Raw genomic sequence first — 21,166 nt, forward strand, 5'->3', positions numbered from 1 at the left:
AAATATTGTACACATTATTGTCCCAAATATTGGTTCATAAATGGCTATACACATTTAATATGACAAATGTACCGAGAAAAAATATTTGCATTTTATATAACACATTAAAAACTAAGATTCAAACTCATCTCTAATGAATTGTCTTAAAAGATTGGCACCTTTGTTAAATACTCAACAGCATCAAGACTGTTCTTAGAATTGGACACTTGATCTTAAATCAGGACAGAGATTGAAGACAAAGAGTTATGGTTGAAGCTGTGAGGCGCGGCAATGGTGAGACACCATGGGTGGGAGGCCCTGGATGAGAGGATGATGGGCTGAGATAGCTGATCCTTTCCCCTCATTCCATATCCCTTTATTCTTTTTTTCTGTTTTTTTATCCTTTTATGTTTCTTCTTTCATATGTAAACAAAAAAAAAAGCATTAAAGTTTAATTTATTTAATATTTCTTTTATTGCCTTGATCCTGCTGCAATCAAGGTTCTAAAACTCGGTTCTGACACTGGTTTCGACCAGTGTTGAAACCGAGGTATGGTCGAAACCAGGGATTTTTTCCCAGCCAACTCAAGTTGGTGGTTTCAAGGCCCTAAAATGCTTTTTTTTTTTGTTCTGGTTTTTTCTACCCAGTCCCATGTGAATAATGGCTAATCAATAGAAGAATGTGGTAACAGAAGTTTTATCTTCTTCATCAAATCGTATTACAGAAAAGAAGTTGGAGGGGCTTACCAACTTTCAACAATGGAGAAAAATTGTTAAGTTGGTTATGACTGGATGTGATCAGGAGGATCATTTATTTAAAACTAAACCTAAGGATGACCCATTATGGGATACTATTAGTGCAAGGATCTTGGGATAGATGCTGAATTCTATGGAGAACCAAATTGTTGATCTAGTGACTCACATTGACACTGTCAATGAGCTATGGGAGTATCTTAATGTTTGGTATTCTGGACAGAACAATCTTTCTTCCATTTATGATTTGTCTCAGGAGTTCTATCTGATCGAAAAATTCCAGCAAACTCAAAAAAGAAGAATTCCGAAAACACAATAAAAATTGATTCTCACCCTGGGAGAAATCGATCTCAAAACTCTGACAGGGTGTTGCAGATATTGTTCTTCAAATTCCAATACAATCTTCTCTCCATCAATCACCCAAAACCATAAAAAGAGACCTAGTTCTTAATTTAAAACATGAACTAGTCTCTTAAATAATCCCAAAACACAGCATAGGGTGTTGGCGTGTTGCACCCCTTCAACCAAAAGAAAAAAGAAGGTGCATTGCTTCAATGTATCACGAACCCTTCAATCTCAATAGAAGTCTTAAGAAAGGAGAAGAGAATTTTCAAGAAGAGCTGTAACAGTGCCTAAAGCTCTGATACCATGTAAATAATGAGTAAAAAGAAAGAGAAGAAACGAGAAAATCAAGAGAGAGAGAGAGAGGGAGAGAACAGATTCTGCAACTTGGGAGTCGCAATTTGTGTTGGACCTCCCACAAACCTTCAATATATATTTAATAAACAAGGGCACAACAGGAAAAATACATAAAAAATAAAATAACATGAAGATACCTATTCTACCCATTCTCTCATGTCGATATTGGTGCAAGGCATTAATACCGAGAACATAATATCGCCTAACAGCTACGTTTATGAAACCTTGGAAAATGTATCATGAGTTTTGATGGCTCATCAATTAAGTTGATCTTGAACTAAAGGGATTTTTCTTGTAATTATTAGATAAAAGGCTCATTTATTGGACCTTAAAAATGTCTAAAAGTAGAGTTGGTTTATTTTCAACCTTAGAAATGTTTTAAAGCTAACTTGGTTTATTTTCAGGCTCAAACGTTTTTCTGCTTGAGTTCCTTGACTCTTGATCCTTAAATATCCTATCAATTTCACTTTAAAAATCAGTGAGTTGGATTTGCAATTATGTTATTATTTTTAATGCCGTTAATATGTTGGTAGGTGTATTGGCTTTCGATTGATTATCTTGTTGTTGCAAAGTCAGCAATTGTGAATATTAATGTCTTTTATTGTGCTTTTATGTTCAAATATGTTTTTCCAAGTTTGAGTTTTTTTTACTTTGATATATTAACTTGGCAGCACTGTGGCTCATACTTTAGTGCTGTGATGTATGCCGAACATTGGTGTGAAAAACTTTTCAACAGCCTCACACTGGGGAGCCCTGATTTCTCCCCTCTTGAACTGGTAAGTATTGGATCAATGTATAGGAGGAAAAATTGAAGAATATTTTTAATAATTTTCTCTGATTTACAGTTACAAGACCACTACAAGTGGGTTTTCCGCTAAGCTGACCCCGGAACAGGTCGTCGTCAAGTATGGAACACACTCTGTCTCTCTACCCCTCTTTTTTTTTTTTTGTTTGACAAAATTCATCGTTCTTTCTTAGATTTTTTTTTTTCTTCTTTCCCCTGCAATCAATGAATCAAAATGAACTTAGTATGAGTGAGGAAATTTGTTGTCATCTTCATAATGTACCAAATTATTAAAATAATTTCTGATGCATAAGATGATATTTTTTCTTTTTTAAAAGTGGATTAGGTAGTCTGAACTCTGAAGTGGCAATATTTGTTGATGCTATGTCATTAAGGAGAATGTGCAATTTTCTTTGAGATAGGCTGACATACCCATACTTTCTTCTGGGAGATTGTATCCGGCACTACCTGTCCCCCCCTTCCCCCAAAACCCAATTCCTAATCTCTTATCCTGGTAGAGAAAAGTAAGTTCTTGGTTTTAGCTCTCTAGGTTTGAAATCTCCCTTGATTGAACCTTTTTTCCTTCTCTCTCTCTCTCTCTCTCTCTCAGTTTTTTATTTTTCTAAAGAAAAGCTCTATTCATGGGTAATGGTAAAGGTGAAAATTTAGTTTGATTTAATTAATATTAAGGTTGTTGTCTCTCTTAATTTCTTTCTTCCCAATTACTTCTCCCTGCCCTTATTCCTTGTGATTCCTGTTCTTCCCCATCCTTGCGGCTCCATTACTAGCAGTTTCTTTTCTTTTATGTAAAAGAAAACACACCACCAGCTTATCCACTGAGAAATCTGCATTACGGGCTTTCTGAAATGCACAGAGGAGGATGCCACGCAGGTGATGGTTCTTAAGTTGTTGCTTGATTGAGAAACCAATGTATGTTAGAAAGTTGGGAGAAGAATGTGATGCCTGCTCGATTTTTAAGATATGTGCCTTGTGGGTTGGTTTGATCTGGTGGGTTGTACCATATGAAAGTGACAAATACTGTTTGTTATGGACATGCATGCATAAACTCGAGGCATAGCCCTTCCTGTTTACTTTTGTGTTACTTGAAGAGGCTGTGTCAATATTGCAAATTGAAGAGTCGTACATGTTAAAGTGGCACACATATAGAGTTGAAGGTTGTGATTATTATGGAAGTGAGAACTTGAACTCACTCCCTTGAAGGTTTACATGGGTAAGGATTAGGATGAGGTGGGTGAAGAGAGATGCTGGATTCTTGTTGGATAAGAGTGAAAAGCATCATATATGAAATGAAAATAAGGCTGGACCTAAGTCCAATGTTGTTTGGGTAGACTATGGTAATTGGGAAGACTCTTGGTGCAGTGGACCTGAAGGTAACTGGGTTTGTTCTATCCTTGTGTGTGTGTGTGTGGTTCATGTTACCTTTTGGATAGACCGTAGTACATACATGGTACTAAATCTCGTTTCGTTACGGTGTTTCGGTCTGACCGAAATTTTCGAGATATCGAAATTTCGTCGTCGTTGAAATATGGTATTTTTCTGTGAGTGTAAAATGCCAAAATGACTGAGATTTCCAAAATTTTCAAAACCAGATTATCGAAATTACCGAGATTTCCGAAATTTCCGAAACGAGATGATCGAAATTTCCGAAATATTCGAAATATTGCACGTGACACTTTTAGTGATTATTTCAATATCTCGCGATATATCATGAGTCCACGATATTTCGTCGATATTTCACGAGATATCGTCGAAATATGGTATTTTTCCATTTCGGATTGGCATCGTATCTCGGACAGTTCGAGATATACGAAATTTGGCAAAATATCGCCGAAATTTGACGAGATTTTGAACTATGAGTGCATATCGATTCTTGAAGTCAAATTTAACATATAGTGCAAACCATTCAATAAGAAAAGTTGTGAAGGTGATGAGGTTAGAACTTCACATACAAGCCTTGAAAATGGCAGTCTAGCTAGCTGATAGATCTTATCTTCGAAGGAAAAGAATATTTGAAGGCCATTGTACTTCTGATTTCTTAGGCTGATACTGGTTGCTTGTTTTTACTACACGATGGATTGTTGAAGTCATCATATTTTATTATTACCCTCCATGAATGATGGGCTTTAATTATTATAGATCATAGGGGTGATTCTCATAAATTTTTTCTGGTATTAAGTCAATGTGCAACAGATGATTCTCTTCTCTTGATTAAACCATTTTTTAACAATCCAAGGCAAAGAATGTGAAGGATTGAGAGTAATTGTTACTTTGTTTTTTACTTGCTTTTCTTGGTTAAACCATCTCTTACAATCAAAGTTGTTGCAAGGCATGGGAAATATTGAGAGTTATTTTAGCCACATTTGACTTGCTTCATGGCCTTCTGATCACAATTTTAACCATTAAAGACTAGATTTTTTTCAACAGGAAATATTGGGAAATTAATGGATAACTATGTTATTGGGAAGATCGGTTCACCCAATTCAGAAGATATGAATGACGAGTAACCTAAGAGAAAGAATAACATGCTAAAGAAGATTGGAGTCTTGTGGAAGAAGGGCCAGAAATAGAGAAATAATGTAACTGTTGTTAGTTAATTGTTATGATTCTATTTAGCTGTATCTTTTACTTCTACTCTGGTTTTTCAATTTTTGACTCTAGATAATGTAACTGTTATTAGATAATTGTTAGGAGAACTTATATTTCTCTTTTCCAACTCATTGCCTTAGTAAGGAATTGGCTTTACAGCACTTGTGGAATAATGGCATTATAAGAGAGTAGTTGATTATATATACATGATATGAAAGGGGGAAGAGGTAATATGTTAAATTTTCATGGCTTTGAGATGGGCAGTGCACCTGAAACATGAGCTGATCAAACTATGTTTTGGATCTTTTTATCTATACATTGGAAAATTGAATTGATCTGAAACTTAATACACTACATATGTCTATGATGCCACTGATGATCAATTCAAAAAAGGAAAAAGAGAACCTGTCCAGGAGCATGGTCCCTGCATAAACACATGGGGGTGCAAAATGACCAACATGCTCCCCCACAGTGAACTCTCCCCTTGAAAAGCAAGACATGAGATAGGATTTTTCCAGTGGTCCAGATTTGGATGTCTCTAATAGCAGTGAGGTTGGTTATGTGCATAGAAATGAACCGGTAATTCTCCTCTAGTTGGAAGTACAAATGCATAGTGAAAATGTTCTCACACATAAGATTTCTATAACGGTTGCATGACCCTGATAAGAGACCACCATTTGAGTTTTCCTTTGTGCTGGTAATTGATTCTTAGCTTAGTATTTATATTAGTTATTCTCTTCCCAACATCATGAAGTGTCAAGGTTTTGTGGCAAGGTCTCATGGTTATTTGTAAATTCCAAGCTCCACTTGATAGGTCTTTAGTTCAAATTGGTAGAGCACTTGGAACATGAGCATGTTCCAGGGATGGTGGATCAAATCCACTAAGGTCCTTTTTATTCAACTATTCATAGCATAGTTAGTTATGGCAATAATCTACAAAATTTCAAGTGGTGTTTTCCATTATCTTTTTTTCTCTCACACATCAATTTAATTCTTTAGGAAAAAAATATTTGAAAGTCAGTGTACTTTTGATTTCTAGAGACAAAAAAAGGATATATGGTATCTATAGTGGCACCAGATGTTTTAATTGGAACCCAAACCAAATACCCAACAGACATAATTCATATGGTAAGGAATTATGTGAGCAATACTGTTTCAAATTCATGAAACTTTGTTCAATTTGAATTTAGCACAAAGGATGTTGGTTCCATTAAAATACTTGGCCATGAGTAATTCACACCACCAGGAGATGGAGATGTGTCTCTTTTTGGATCTACTAATCAGGAGGGGTTGCCTAACTATATGGCATTAAGATGCATTTCAGACATGCCAAGTTTTAACCACAAAATTACTTTTACTAAGAATTAATAATTTGGCCAATATCCTTTTCACATGATCAACTATTCAACTAGACATTCTTTTAGGTAGATTAGGATGAATCCAACTGACAGACTTAGGGTAACCAAACAGTTTTTCAGGAAGAATCAAAACACAGAATCAGGGTAACCAAACAGTTATCCAGGAAGATTCATGTTACAGAATTAAGGTAACTAAACAGTTGAATTTCAAAGTTACGAATCCACAGAAACTGATTTCAGGGAATCTGGTCCAGAATCAGAATCTAATTCTTCAGAATAACTGAACCAAACACTTCCGAAAGGACTCGTTACCTGTTTTAGAATTTTTATTCCATCTTATTTCTCTTTTAGTGAAATAAGGTGCAAAAATCCTACTACCGCAAGGACTGGAGGGTATCCTAGTCCTTGCGGTATTGTACGGTATTGTACTTGATGAATATTATATAACGTGGGGAGGTTCACAGTCTCTTCTCTTCTTCCTCAATCTTCCTTCTTCTCTCTTCTTCTTGTTTGTTAGTACTGGTTTATCTTTTCTGATATTGTTTCAAATTAATTATCTGGCAGAACTTGTGATTTACTTTGCCACCTGAATGAATGCTATTTCTTATAATTATGCTGATCTTACTTATAACCTTTTAACAGCCAACATCTCAGATCACTACCCATGAACATGAGGGTAACTGGAGCCAGGCTCTTGAGTATTACGAATTACAAGTATGATCTGCCCAAGGAGTGTAAACGGATTGCATTTCATACAATTTGTCAACAGAACATTCCACATCTCATCTGTGAAACCCGGAAAAAAAAAAAAAAAAAAACTTTTGGAACCTGTGTAATTTCAGGTTCTGGTTCTTGCCCATGGTCATGGAGGATTCCAGGGAATCTTCCCATCTTGTTCTTCTAGAGTCAGAGGACCCCAATGGAACCTTGCACTTAAGCTACCTGTGTCGGATCTACTGGCTAGACAGCATGTAGAACCTCTCCATCAATTAAACCTATTGTAGGTAAGATTTGTTTGTATTTTATAATGTATTAAATTGACCAAATAAAGTTTATAGGGGCAGTTTGGTAATTTAATCCTGTGGGACCCACATCCCTTGTGGGGAATCCTATTTCCAACATTTACCCAAACCCGGATTACACCTGATGTCATATGACATCATTATGTAATTAGAATACAGTAATAGGTACAAAATTCTGTTAAAAATCTGATTTAGGAATTAGTTTCTAAAAAAACTGATTTTAGCTTTAATAGGCAAACATGCTTTAATCAAACCACCATATATATCTAAGTGACTTGTACTATTCATAAATCCTAAAACATAAGAAACGATTCTGCCTTAGAGAAACTTTGTAAGGCTTAGAAAAGAAAGGAGAAAAGAGAAGATGAAGAAGGGTGAAGAGTACCTTATGTTAGGGCTTTGGTTCTCTACTTGGAATTGAAACCTTGATGTTCAATTGGAGTCCTTGTGGCACAATTCAAGACTGCTGTATACTGAATCCAGGTAAGCCTTGAAAAATCCTTGCTGTTCCCATCTCTATCTTCCCTAAATTCTCTCTAATTTCAATCCTAACCCCATGGCAGCCATTAAAGCTTAGAGAACCAAGCTTTATTAATAAAATTCTGCTTATATTAGACTGTTTAGGGTTAATTGGTGTTCAATTGCACCTGAAACCTTAGGCTGTCCCCCCTAATGAACCTAATTTCTGCTTCTATTGACCTAATGATAAACCCTAAAGCAATATATTTGGATTTATTTGGTAAAATCCCCAAATTGAAGTCAAATTCTGAAATTGGACTCCCTAAGAGGCATGACCCACCTTAGAATAGGTCTAAAACATGAAATTGGGTCTGTGCATGTGAAGATCCATATACTTAGAGCAAAACCTCCAATTCTGCCCCTTGAACCGGATGCAAACCAGGGTTTGAACTGGTCGTCCGGTTCAGGTACCCTGTGAATCCGATTCAGCCAAAATGGACCAAAATACCCTTGACCCCTTGGATTGACCCTTGGCTGTATTCTGACCCCAAAATTTGGTGATTTTCTACTGTTTAGGGACTGTTTCAGCCTGTTCTTCGCTGATCTTGTCTGTGTTGCTGGGATCTTTGGAGGGTAGATGTTAAAACCTGATCTACAGATTCAGGTAAGGGAATTTTGTCTTATTTTATATGTGTTTGTTACTAAATTGTTATTTATTCTGTGTGCAATGTCATGTTTCATCAACAATACACTGTTCATGTAGTTTGTTAGCTTGTTTTTCCTTTGCACTACTTTGCATGTGATTTTAGGCTGCATTGGCATCTTGCATTTGCATTGATATTTATTATTATTACTGTTCAATTGATGAAAGTGAAATACTGTTTATTCTTACAACTCAGCTATCCATACATGTTTCTTCATGCATAGATTGCACTGGGCTAGGCTGTTATGTCATAACCCAGTACTACGCTCCTTACCAACAGGGGGTGAGGTGTTGGACAGCCCGTGGTATAGCCGAAGGGTATGCCGGGGTACCATTCACTGTCCCATGTTAGCGTGTGTGCTCCACTGTGGGAACAAACAGTAGGATTGGTCATTGGGGGTCTGTTGGGTTGGCTGCCTGGTGATATGCGGGTCCTCACCGTGGTAGAATGGTTTCGCTCGGGTGACCGACGTCTGGTTATGTGTTTTCGGGACCGAGGTTAGCATCTACCACAGTAGTACTTAAACCTCATGAGACTTAGTATCCATGTTAGGAGCATGCTAGATTAGCACATTCATCATGAATTATTGTGTTGTGTTTTGCATGCATTTCTTTACTGGGCTCAGTTGAGAGCTCACCCCTGTGGATATCCTTATTTTTCAGGTGATTTAGTTACTCCTAATGTTGGATTTACGGCGTTGGAGTTTGAAGTGCACGATGCTTCGTGCGCATGTGATGATTGCGCATGTTTCTGATCTTGGCCTGACAGTCCAGGCTATCTCCACACTCTTTTATGCTTATAAATAGTTCTGTATAGATATAATGTTGTTCTTGTATAATTTTACCCTGTAGTACCTTTGAGAACTGTATAGTAGTACCACAAGCTTTAGCCTTTATATAAATGAAATATCACATAGACTTCTTTTACTACTGATGTTACCTTTCTTATTTAATTGTTTCCGCTGCCTCTAATTACTGTATTTGTGAGCAATGATTGTAAATAGGGTACTGCACTTGAGATCCTTGGGGATTGATTGGATGTCAGAGATATCCCGTCACACTTGGCCCTTATTAACCGGGCCGGGGTGTGACATCATCTGTTGTAATATGGGGTATAAAGGTAAAATTGTCCTTCGGATTTATGTAATGTTGCCCTAGGGGCTGTATTGTCTTTGTACCTCGTATCTCATTATTATAAATAAAGTGGACTGGTGTCACATTTACACAAGTCGCAATTCCCCAAACCATCATCATCATCAACTTTCCTTCCCCAAATCTGATAATGAGGATAGGCAGAGGAACACATAGGGCTGATGAGGTCTTTGCAGCAAATTGGATGCACACACGTATTAGATTTGTATTGTCAAGGTTTGCCTTCTCAAAGGGCATGTCTCAGCATGATCCTGGATTTGCCGAATTACAGGTTTATCTCATGTTCTGAATTACTAAGGACATAGTAAGCCCACCCACCTCTAATGTTGCTTATTTACTGTTTTTGTTGTTATTCTTTGTTCCCTTTGTTCCTCAACTATAGTATGAAGCCGCTTGGCATGCCAGAAACTGGGACTTCTCCTTGACACTGAAGCTAAATTGTCACCTTCCAGACAGTGCATTAAAAATAATCATTTTAATGAAAATTTACACAGGTAATGTCCTAACTTTAGTTTTAATATGCTTTCAGTAAAATTATGTTTATCCTAGTTGTGAATTCCAGCCCTGCATTTATTTCTGGATAGTGAAGATAGAGGATACCTTACCTTATTTCATTTCTTCAATGTTAGAACCTAGATTTGTGATATATCAAGCTGTGTCTGAAACTGGTAAACAATTTAAGGCTTGGTACAATAGTGTTGGCAGATGTATCTGAAACTGATAAATAATTTAAGGCTTGGTACAATAGTGTAGGCCCCAATTTGAATTTTTCACAAGTGCTTTAATATAATTTTCCTACCATATTTTATATTTCAAATTTGTATCCATGAGGAATTTTTTATTTTTGGGGCGGGGGAGGGGGGTTAGAGCAGAGTTTGGAAGACCCTTGTCAATATATTATAGCCAAAATGAATGCTTACTAGTGGGGGTTGGGGAAGCTTTAACTTTCACTCAAAGAAATCTTTTCTATTGATTTTTCTTCCTATAAAAGATCTCCATGGTTGCAGTGTTGTATATAACCCGAGCTAATGGCTTGTGGTTTACTTTTACAGACTTTTAACTTACACCCTATTTTCCCTTTTGCTTCCTTGTTGAAATAATAGTTGCTTGAGAGCATTGCAAGAAGGAGATTTCAATGAATTTCATATGAGGCTTAGAGATTCAAAGCTGGTGATGATAATAGTTGCTTTCATGGGTTATTTTAGTTCAAAATCTTCCTTGACAATGGGAAACAGTACTTTTTCATGCATGTGGCCTTTCATTTTCCTTCATGTAGGTGCTTGATCTGTTGATATATCATGCAAGCAAGGAGAGTACTCAATACATCTATTCATCTATAGTTAAACTTAAGGTACACAATATTTAGAAGCATTTGATAATTTATGGATAAATAGCACGATGAACTTACGTGAGGACTCATTTCCTGCTCAGCACTTGGTGCTGGCAATCTGGAATAGACAAATTGTTGGGCCAGCCTTTGGATTGTCCCGACTAGAAAAACATTAACCAACTTATCTATGTTAGATTCACCATTGATGTGGAATGGTTTTTTTTTATGTTTTTGTTCTTTAAACAATGTAAGTTTTGATATGGAGACCCTCTCCCTTAGTGAACCTACCCCCGTTATGGCTACCTGCCCTGAGGTGCTGCCGGCACCTCCTGGGCCCGCTCCCCCCCCCCCTCTCCCCGTTGGTAGCTCCCCTTCTTTGGGTGGCCAGGCATGGAGCTCCCTCTGTGGCCAGCCCAAACTGCCTCTAGGGGAGGGTCTTCCCTCCGTTTTGTGAGCCCTCCATTGTCGGCAACTCTAACGTCGCCCTTTGCCCTATTAGTTTGCTTGTCAATGAAGAAAAAAAGTGGCAGATTTGCATGGTTGGCCATTTAATTGGTATCTGTCTTCCCTTCAACATGGTTAAACTCTCCTTATGGAAACAATGGAAATTGAAGGGGCCTATTGAGACTTACCTCATGGACAATGATTTCTTTAACTTCAGATTCTCAAAAGATGATGATAAGGCTCGTGCCCTCAGGGTGGACCTTAAAATGTTGGTAGGAAACCAATCCTGTTGCGGTAATGGAATCACCATCTGCAGCTAAACCGAGTTGATCTGATCACTATTCCTCTTTGAATATTCTCTACCGGGCCTTTTGCTCCACTTCTAATGTGAGGATGGTCTGAGCATAGTGGGTTCTGTTTTGGGAAAGCCCCTTTACTCGGATGGAAGAACTAAAATGAAGGACCATCTGGCTTTTGCTAGGATCTGGGTTAAGGTCTCAGCTGAAGACCCTATTCCTTCATGGTGGTTGATCACGAGGGTTTCTCCTTCAACCAGCAAGTTTCCTTTTAATGGCTTCCTTTGTACTGCTTGAGTTGTAAAGTCTTCGATCACTCTAATAAGTGCAATCCTCACCCTAGAGCTCCGATTGCAACCCCCTCTCACCCTCTTCCCACTTTGGCCCCTTCTCCTCAGTCAGTAAGCACAACAGATGTAAAGTCCCGAACCCAGACATGGTTCAAGGCACTGCTCTCACGAGTGGCGAACCAGAAGGTCACAAATAGACGTGTAAAAGTAGTAGCAAAAGTCCCAGTATCGGATACAACACAGCGGAAGCTTAAAGGTTAAGTTACATTTTAAGAGTTAATTTAAGCACTAGTGGCAAATAGCTACATTTATGCATAGACAAATATCTGAATCAAACATACCAAAGTGTTATTTACAATTCAAAAAGTCAACTATTCTTAACATCACGAAATGTCTTTTGGGCCTAACCTTGGGTTCTCAACTCACATACATTGGAGTTGCACAAGCCTCCTTGTTGTATTATAGGTTCAGGGGTAATATTGTCCTTGTACCTATAGTGTCTAGGTTCATTATGCACATGTTAAATGTGTTAGGTGTGGTAGGTAAGGATTGAGTAAATCATTCCATATTTATCATTCCATATTTGTAATATTCTGAAGTTATAAATAAAGGCTGGGCCTCTGTCTCATTGACAAGCCAGTATTCACGGAATTCCACATGGCTTTAGAGCCAAAAATATTCCGGGGATATGGGAAGTAAATTTTTTTCATTTTTTTCTCTCTTCTTCTTTTTCTTTTCCGCCATTTTGCCCTAAAACCACCCACCGCCAGCCCCTCCACCACTTCAGCCACCTACCGCCAGCCACCAGCACCCACCGCCAGCCACTGCCGACCACCGCCGGCCTTCTTCCTTTCTCCCGCCACCTCCGCAGGTCCCTCCCTCTTTTTCTCCCACCTCTACACACCGCTGGAGGGCTTCCACCTTGTTCAATTTTTTTTCCATCCCTTGGTGGTGAGTTGACTCCCACCAGGGGTAAGTTTTTTCCCTTCTACATGTTTTGATTTTTTTGGGGGATTTATTTCTACCTATTTTTCTCCAGCCACCATGCCTGACGAGTCTGAGATCACGACTGCTTTGACTGTTTCTGATGATTCAAACCAGCAGGATTTTGTTCCCTTTCTAGTGAATCCCATAAAATTGAATGGCAGCAATTATCTTTTGTGGTCTCGTTCCTGTTTATTTGCTATTGGTTCCCGTGGTCTCTCTGGTTATATCACGGGCGCTAAGGTCAGGCCTACAACGGCTAGATCGGCTCAGGACTGATGGATGAATTTCAATTTTTTGGTGATGTCCTATTTGGTTAATTCCATGGACCAGACCATTGCCGGTCGTTATTTGCTCCTTGACACTGCTGCAAAAATTTAGAAGATGGCTCATGACACATACTCTCAGGTTGGGAATGCTGCCCAATGCTATGAACTCCGTCAAAAGCTCCATACTACCAAGCAGCTAGAGTTGTCTCTGTCCCAATATTACAATATCATGTGCACACTATAGTAGGAATTGGATTTTTTGGGCACATTTAATGCTACCACAGATGTTGACGTGACGACCTTCAGGAAGTGGGAGGATGGTCTATGGCTGTTTGATTTTTTGGCCGGCCTCAACATTAAATTTGATAACATCAGGTCCAATATTTTAAATCGGGATCCTCTGCCCTCCTTGGAGCAGGCCTACGCCATACTTTCGGCTGAGGACACTAGGCGCACTGCCATGGTTCATCCTGTCACTAAGGAACGGTCAGCTCTTATTTCTGATTCTCAATCTTCCCGTGGGAATTCCTCTCGTCCTCCTCCTATTGATCGGCCATCTAGTGATCGCCCGCCTATTAAATGCGATCATTGTGGCAAGGACTGGCACACTAAGGACCGATGTTGGAAGCTTCATGGTCGTCCTGCGGATACTCGTGGGCGTAGAAGAGGGAATTCTAATCGACCTAGTTCCTCTCGTGCTAATCAGGTTGCCACTGAAGAACCATTTGAACAGTCTCTTTCCTCTGTGATGGCTGAGTTGCACAATCTACGGGATATGATGAATCGCATGAACACATCTTCTTCGACATCTGTATCACCTTCCATGGCGGCTTCGGCTTTGTCTCTACCTGCTCCTTCCCCTGCACCTTCTTCCACAGGTATTTCTTTTGGTAGGAATTGCACCTCGGTCATGCCTGACTCTTGGGTTATTGCCTCAGGAGCAACCGACCATATGACAGGTTCTTCCTGTGTTTTTACTACATATACTCCTCTTTCAGGCCAATCAAAGGTTCGGATTGCTAATGAATCTCTTTCTTCTATTTCTGGGAAGGGATCCGTTCAGTGCTGCTGCTCTCTCACTCTTTCTCTGTTTTACATGTTCCTAAGTTTACTACTAACTTGCTGTCCATTAGTTGTCTGACTAAGGATTTGAACTGCAAAGTAATATTTTTTCCAACTCATTGTTTGTTTCAGGATTTGGAAACGGACAGTACGATTGCATGTGGTAAGGTGGTTGGTGGTCTGTACGTGCTTGACAGTTCCCGAACAGCATTGACATCCCAACTGGCATTCTAGTTTTGATTCTGCATTGCTCGAGTTAAATCAATGGCATCGTCGTTTGGGCCATCCCCCGATTGGGGTTTTATACACTTTATTTCCTAGTCTGGTAAAACAATGTAATAAACACAACTTTTCTTTTGGTGATTGCACTTTGGTAAAGCAAACTCGGAGTATTTTTCCTATTTCAGACAACAGAAGTTTGACTTCTTTTTGGTTTAATTCATTCTGATGTTTGGGGCCTTGCCCGTTGTGTTTCAACCTCTGGGTTTCGATGGTTTGTGACATTTATCGATTGTTTTAGCCAGACGACTTGGGTATATTTGATGCATAGCAAGAGTGATGTGTTCAATTGTTTTATGTTATTCCACAAAATGGTCCAAACTCAGTTCGATGCCAAGGTGAAGATTCTTCGCTTAGATAATGGCAAGGAATATATGGATGGTGCTTTCCATTCCTATTTAGACGGCTATGGGATCATACACCAAACTTCTTGTGTTGACAGTCCCGCTCAAAATGGAGTGGCTGAACGCAAGAATCGACATCTACTAGAGGTAGCTCGTTCACTTATGTTCACCATGTCTGTTCCTCCTCGTTTCTGGGGTGATGCCATGCTTACGGCTGCTTACCTCATCAATCAACTTCCATCTCGTGTCTTGGGTGGCCGCTGTCCCTTGGAGATGTTGGTTGCAAAATCCAGCTTTGTGGTGCCCCCAAAAGTGTTTGGTTGTGTTGTATTTGCACGCAATCACCACGTCCATGGTAAGCTTGATCCTAAAGGATTACGGTGCATTTTTCTTGGTTACTCACCAACTCAGAAGGGCTATAAATGCTACCATCCTCCTACCAGAAAGGTGCTAGTTACCATGGATGTTGTCTTTCGGGAGTCGGAGGCTTACTTGCCACCGCCAGTACCTCTGCAGGGGGAGACTCCAAGTAATGAAGAGGTCCCGCTGATTGCTCCTTTAGATGTTGAGATACCAGAGGAGGGAGTTGCAAGTCAAGAACAAGAAGTGGGACAGATTGAGCAATTGGTGCAGGGGGAGAGACTAGTGAAACAGAAATACACTCGGGGAGCTGTTTTTCCTACAGATGGTCCTCGGTACAAAGAGAAAGAAACCACCACTGCTACACCACCTACGCAATCGGCATCTGTTCCTACTTCAAATCCTGCTTCTAGTCATACTTCGGGTAAGCCCACTCTTGATCCTAGTCTTGATTTACCCATTGCTGTTCGCAAACAAAAACGAAGTTGCACTCAGCATCCTATCTCAAACTTTGTGTCCTACAACTCTCTAACTCCTGCCTTTCATGCTTTCATATCCTCTTTGTCATCTGTCTCTATACCTAACACTTGGCAGGACGAATAGCTGAACCAAAATGGAAGGAGGCAATGAATGAAGAAATGCTTGCCCTTGCGAAAAATCAGACCTGGGATTTGGTAAGTTGTCCACATGGGAAGAGGCCTGTTGGTTGTAAATGGGTCTTTGTTGTAAAGCACAAGGCTGATGGTTCTATGGAGAGATACAAGGCGAGATTAGTCAAAGGGTTCACTCAAACCCAAGGAATCGATTATCAAGAGACTTTTGCTCCTGTAGCGAAGATGAATACTGTACGGGTCATCATTTCTTGTGCTGTAAATAAAGGATGGGAACTTCAACAACTCGATGTGAAGAATGCCTTCCTACATGGAGACTTGGAAGAAGATGTCTACATGGAGGTAGCCCTGGGTTTTACCTCTTTAGAGACCCAAGGGAAAGTGTACAAGTTAAAGAAGGCCCTGTATGGTCTGAAGCAGTCACCAAGGGGCTTGGTTTGGCCGATTCCACAAAGCTATGATCGCATATGGGTATAAGCAAAGTAATGCAGACCACACATTGTTTGTTAAGAGAGTGGGACAGCAAGTTACCCTTTTGATTGTCTATGTTGATGACATAGTAATTACAGGCAGTGATGCACATGAGATTCAAAAGCTAAAAGCTTATTTGGGCACGAAGTTTGAAATCAAGGATTTGGGCAAATTGAGGTACTTCCTAGGGATTGAGGTTGCTTATTCAACTAGGGGCATATCTCTCTCTTAAAGGAAATATACCTTGGATTTATTGAAAGAAACAGGGATGCTTGGGTGTAAACCAGCAGATACCCCTCTGGAGCCCAATACACATTTGAAGAATAAGGGAGGTGAGCCTGTGGACAAAGGCAGTTATCAGAGGTTAGTGGGTTGATTGATTTATCTCTCACATACCCGGCCAGACATCACCTTTGCTGTAAGCCTTGTCAGCCAATACATGCATAATCCTCACTCTTCTCACTTGGAAGCAGCATACAGAATTCTTTGTTACCTCAAGTCAGCTCCAGGGAAAGGAGTATTGTTCTCTCCACACGGCCATCTCTGGGGAAAGGAGTATTGTTCTCTCCACACGGCCATCTCCGGATAGAGGCGTACACTGATGCAGATTGGGTCGGTAGTCCTGATGATAGGAAGTCCACATCTGGATATTGCACATTTGTTAGAGGTAATCTGACTACTTGGAGAAGCAAAAAATAAGCTGTTGTGGCCCTATCTAGTGCTGAAGCTAAATTCCAAGCTATGGCACAGGGTATTTGTGAGCTCCGTTGGCTCAAGGGGCTTCTTCAAGACTTGGGGATGAGTGCTGATCTTCCTATACTACTCTACTGTGACAGCAAGTCAGCAATCAGCATTGCTCACAACCCAATCCAACATGATCGGACCAAACATGTTGAGATTAACCGACACTTCATCAAAGAGAAGCTGGAACAAGGAGTTATTTGTATTCCGTTTATTCAGTCTAGTGAACAGTTAGCTGATATCCTTGCCAAAGGAATCAATACAATATTGTTCTTTCCTACTGTTAGCAAGTTGGGCATGTTTGATATGTATGCACCAACTTGAGGGGGAGTGTTGTAATATAGGTTCAGGGGTAATATTGTCCTTGTACCTATAGTGTCTAGGTTCATTATGCACATGTTAAATGTGTTAGGTGTGGTAGGTAAGGATTGAGTAAATCAGTGTGGTAGGTGTGGTAGGTAAGGATTGAGTAAATCAGTGTGGTAGGTGTGGTAGGTAAGGATTGAGTAAATCGTTCCATATTTGTAATATTCTGAAGTTATAAATAAAGGCTGGGCCTCTGTCTCATTGACAAGCCAGTATTCATGGAATTCCACACTCCTCATCTGAAAATTTTCAACATATATGGGATGAGCTTATGCCCAGTGAGGTACACATGATTCTATACACACAAGCATTCAAAGATACAATAATGGATACAAAGACAAAACTGACAAAACATAGAAATTCATTCCTTAGTTAATTAGGTTAGGTTTTGGCCGTTTAGTGAACTACCATAGTGCACCAACTGTTGAGGGGGTTGTCGATTACACACATTGCTAGGCATTATAGCCCAACATTATAGATACGCTCTACTCCTATGTGTCCAGGCACCGTAACCCTGAGGGAGGACCCCTCATCCATATAAACATCATATTAGACGCGCTCTACTCCCATGTGTCCAGGCACCGTAGCCCTGGGGGAGGACCCCTTATCTATTCTCTTTCAAGACCCTCATCCAGTACATAATCCCCTATTGCAAAGGGGTGGTAGCCACAAGGGTATTTAATACAATAACCATTAATTAAACACACATGTATCTCTTTCATTTTCTTTCTTTCACTTTCATCCAATCTTTTTTTTCATTTTCATTCATCATATAAAGGTAACATTTTCATGGAACTCATAAGACATTCCTTAGCATACTCCACACAGCATACAAATAGGACATTTCATATATCATTACATGGCATACAAAACCAAGCATCCATGTATTTTCATTTAAATAGTAAATACAAAAACATCATTCATTCTCTTTCTTACATTTATTTCTTTATTTTCCTTCTCGTTCTTTCTCCTTCATTCCATTTTCATTCTTTTCATTTGACATGATATATAAAATCACTTCCTTACATTGATCATCACATAGCACATAACAGATTTCTTTCTATAGTCATTAGTCATATGCATAATATCACTTCATACAAGCACTTCATAGAACACAACATTTATCATTTATGTACTGTTGTGTTAAGCATTTCATTTAATAGAAACTTGATAACATATTTGCTAACACTGATCAAATCATACAACATTCATTCGTTTCCATCACATAGTATAACACATTATAATAAAGTACATAGTCATGATTTCCCTCACCTTGTTCCACTGTCGTTCTTGAAATCCCTTTGCAACTCTTAAGTTTCAGCAGCTCCAGCTCCAAGATTCTCAAATCTCAGCTTAATTTATGTAGCCTTTAAGAACACATTTCAGATTCTGTTTCCAGTGCTTCAAAATTTTCCATTTCTCTCTTTCACTTTGTACAATCCAGTATCACAACCCTTTTTATTTCAGGTTCTCTGTAATTATAATGGCTCCAGCTCCCAATTTGTTACCATTCCCTCCATCAATTTCTTAAACCCAGCAGCCGAAACTTCAACTATGTCTTTAATTAGCACAATCCTTCATCTAATCCTCTACTCTAATGATTAAATCTTGAATTCCTTCCTGAACATCCATATCATTTCCTTCTCAATTTAGCAACACTACATTATTCTAATCTATTCTTGACTCAGAAATATGAAATCATCTCAAATTCTGCAATAAAACTTGTGCAATCCTTGCTCTCTCTCAAATTTCTCTTCAAATGTTTGGACCCAGCAGTATTATGATTCAATCTCTTTCAATTCAGCAACCCATATTCATAAATCTTCCATTAATTCCATAGAATAACAGCAACTTCCATCCCAAACTTCTTCTTCAATTTCTTTCTTGATTTTCCATGGTTTAGCATCCTAATTTCCCCATCTCAAGTGATTACACACACATGCACTAGTTCCCTTCAATTTCCTGCACCTGTTCTTGTTTTTCCTTCTTTTCTTCTTTCTTCTATAAATTCCAGAATTTCAGCAACTCCAGCAACCCCTCTGAACTTCAGCTTCTCATCCTCTTCCTTTCTTCTTTTTCCTCTTCTTTTTCTTCCAAGTCTGAAACTCTACAGTCTCCATTTCAGTTTCCATTGTCTCCTCTTCTATTTCTGCCTCTACTCCTTCTCTTCCTCTTTCCCTGCTCAGAATTCCAGCAACTATTTTCAATCTCCAACTCTTTCTCCTTAGAATTTCTCTGCACAACCAGCTCCTTCTCTTTTTCTTCTTTTCCTTAGCTGCACAGCAACATAGGCAACCAAAACAACTCTCCCAGCTCTAACGTAGGACTCCCTCTTCCCTATTCTTTCCTTAGTCAATCAACCAGCCACCTCCAGCTTGTAACTTTTCCACCACCAGCTTTACTTAGACAGCTTCTTAGTCAAAGCTCCTAGCCACCACTAGCTTAACTTAGGCAGCCTTATCAGTCACCTACTTCTACTAATACACCTCCTCCTTGTTACTTGGCAGCAGCCCAAGCCTAACGCAATCCATCTTCATCCCTTGGGTTCAATCGAACTCATGGTTGGACCAATGGTTCATATGAGCCAAACTAAGCCAAGCCAAGCCAAACCAAACCAGGCCACCTCCTACTTCACTATTCACTTAGTGTATTATACAATTACAAACTATATGTTAGATCAATCATACATATATACACATACATACACCATAGTATACTATATAATATAAAATTCATATAATTCATTTAACTTATATTAAAAGTAATTGTAAACAACAGTGAAAAACAATGCTTGAATGATCTTAACCGATCACCAAGGCCCTTTATTTATATAGAATTGAAGTACAATTAATCAAAGTATAAATAAGAATGTTGCCTCAGTCCTAATCCTATTAGGAATTCCTAATACAACTAGGAATGCCAGAATAGGACCTGGCTGAGGGAAAAACAATAAAACAAATGGAAAATTAAAAGAAGAGAATCATAATCTGACTAGTACTACTCTTAACTTGACTAGGACTAATCCTAATCAGCTAGGACTAGTAGGACTAATCCTAATCTAACTAGGACTACTTACCCCAATCGGGTAAGCAGCCTATTTCAACACTCCCCCTCAAGTTGGAGCAAAGATGTCGATCATGCCCAACTTGACTAGATTGGGATGAAACAATTTTTCAGACAATCCCTTGGTGAAGATATCAGCAAGTTGATCCGCAGATGTCACAAAGGGAATACAAATCAGCCCATCTTCTAACTTCTCTTTGATGAAATGCCTATCCACCTCAACATGCTTGGTACGATCATGCTGTATATGATTGTGTGCTATGCTAATTGTAGCCTTGTTGTCGCAGTATAACATCATAGGAAGACGAATAAGAACACCAAGATCTTGTAGCAAACCTTTAAGCCAGAGTAACTCACAAATACCTTGTACCAAAGCTCAAAACTCAACTTCGACATTAGAACGAGCAACTACATTTTGCTTCTTGCTACGCCATGTGACAAGATTTTCACCTACAAAGGAGCAATACCCAGAAATAGACTTACGATCTGCAGAACCAGCCTAATCAGCATCAGTGTATGCTTCTATCCGTAGATGACCATACATAGACAGAAGAAATCCTTTTCCAGGAGCTGACTTCAAATAGTGCAAGATACGAAGAACAGCCTCCATATGAGAAGAGTAGGGATCATGCATAAACTGGCTCACAGTACTCACGGCGACAGCAATGTCAGGACGAGTGTGTGAGAGATAAATCAGCTTCCCTACAAGTCTTTGGTACCGGCCTTTATCAACAGGCTCAT

The 21,166-nt window shown here is 39.2% G+C and overlaps 1 long non-coding RNA gene across 2 annotated transcripts; it reads left to right on the forward strand.

Annotated features, from left to right (window-relative positions):
* Window positions 1-9,655: 9,655 nt before the first annotated feature.
* On the forward strand, window positions 9,656-10,886 carry LOC122656794. 2 transcript variants are annotated; one of them, XR_006332168.1, is made up of 4 exons: window positions 9,656-9,731; window positions 9,898-10,009; window positions 10,619-10,685; window positions 10,792-10,886. It is a non-coding gene; the product is annotated as an uncharacterized LOC122656794 (long non-coding RNA). The 2 variants fall into 2 exon arrangements; XR_006332167.1 differs by having other exon boundaries at window positions 9,667-9,786.
* The last annotated feature ends 10,280 nt before the right edge of the window (window positions 10,887-21,166 follow it).

Source organism: Telopea speciosissima, chromosome 3 (genome assembly GCF_018873765.1).
Source record: "Telopea speciosissima isolate NSW1024214 ecotype Mountain lineage chromosome 3, Tspe_v1, whole genome shotgun sequence".
In the NCBI taxonomy this organism is placed as follows: domain Eukaryota; kingdom Viridiplantae; phylum Streptophyta; class Magnoliopsida; order Proteales; family Proteaceae; genus Telopea; species Telopea speciosissima.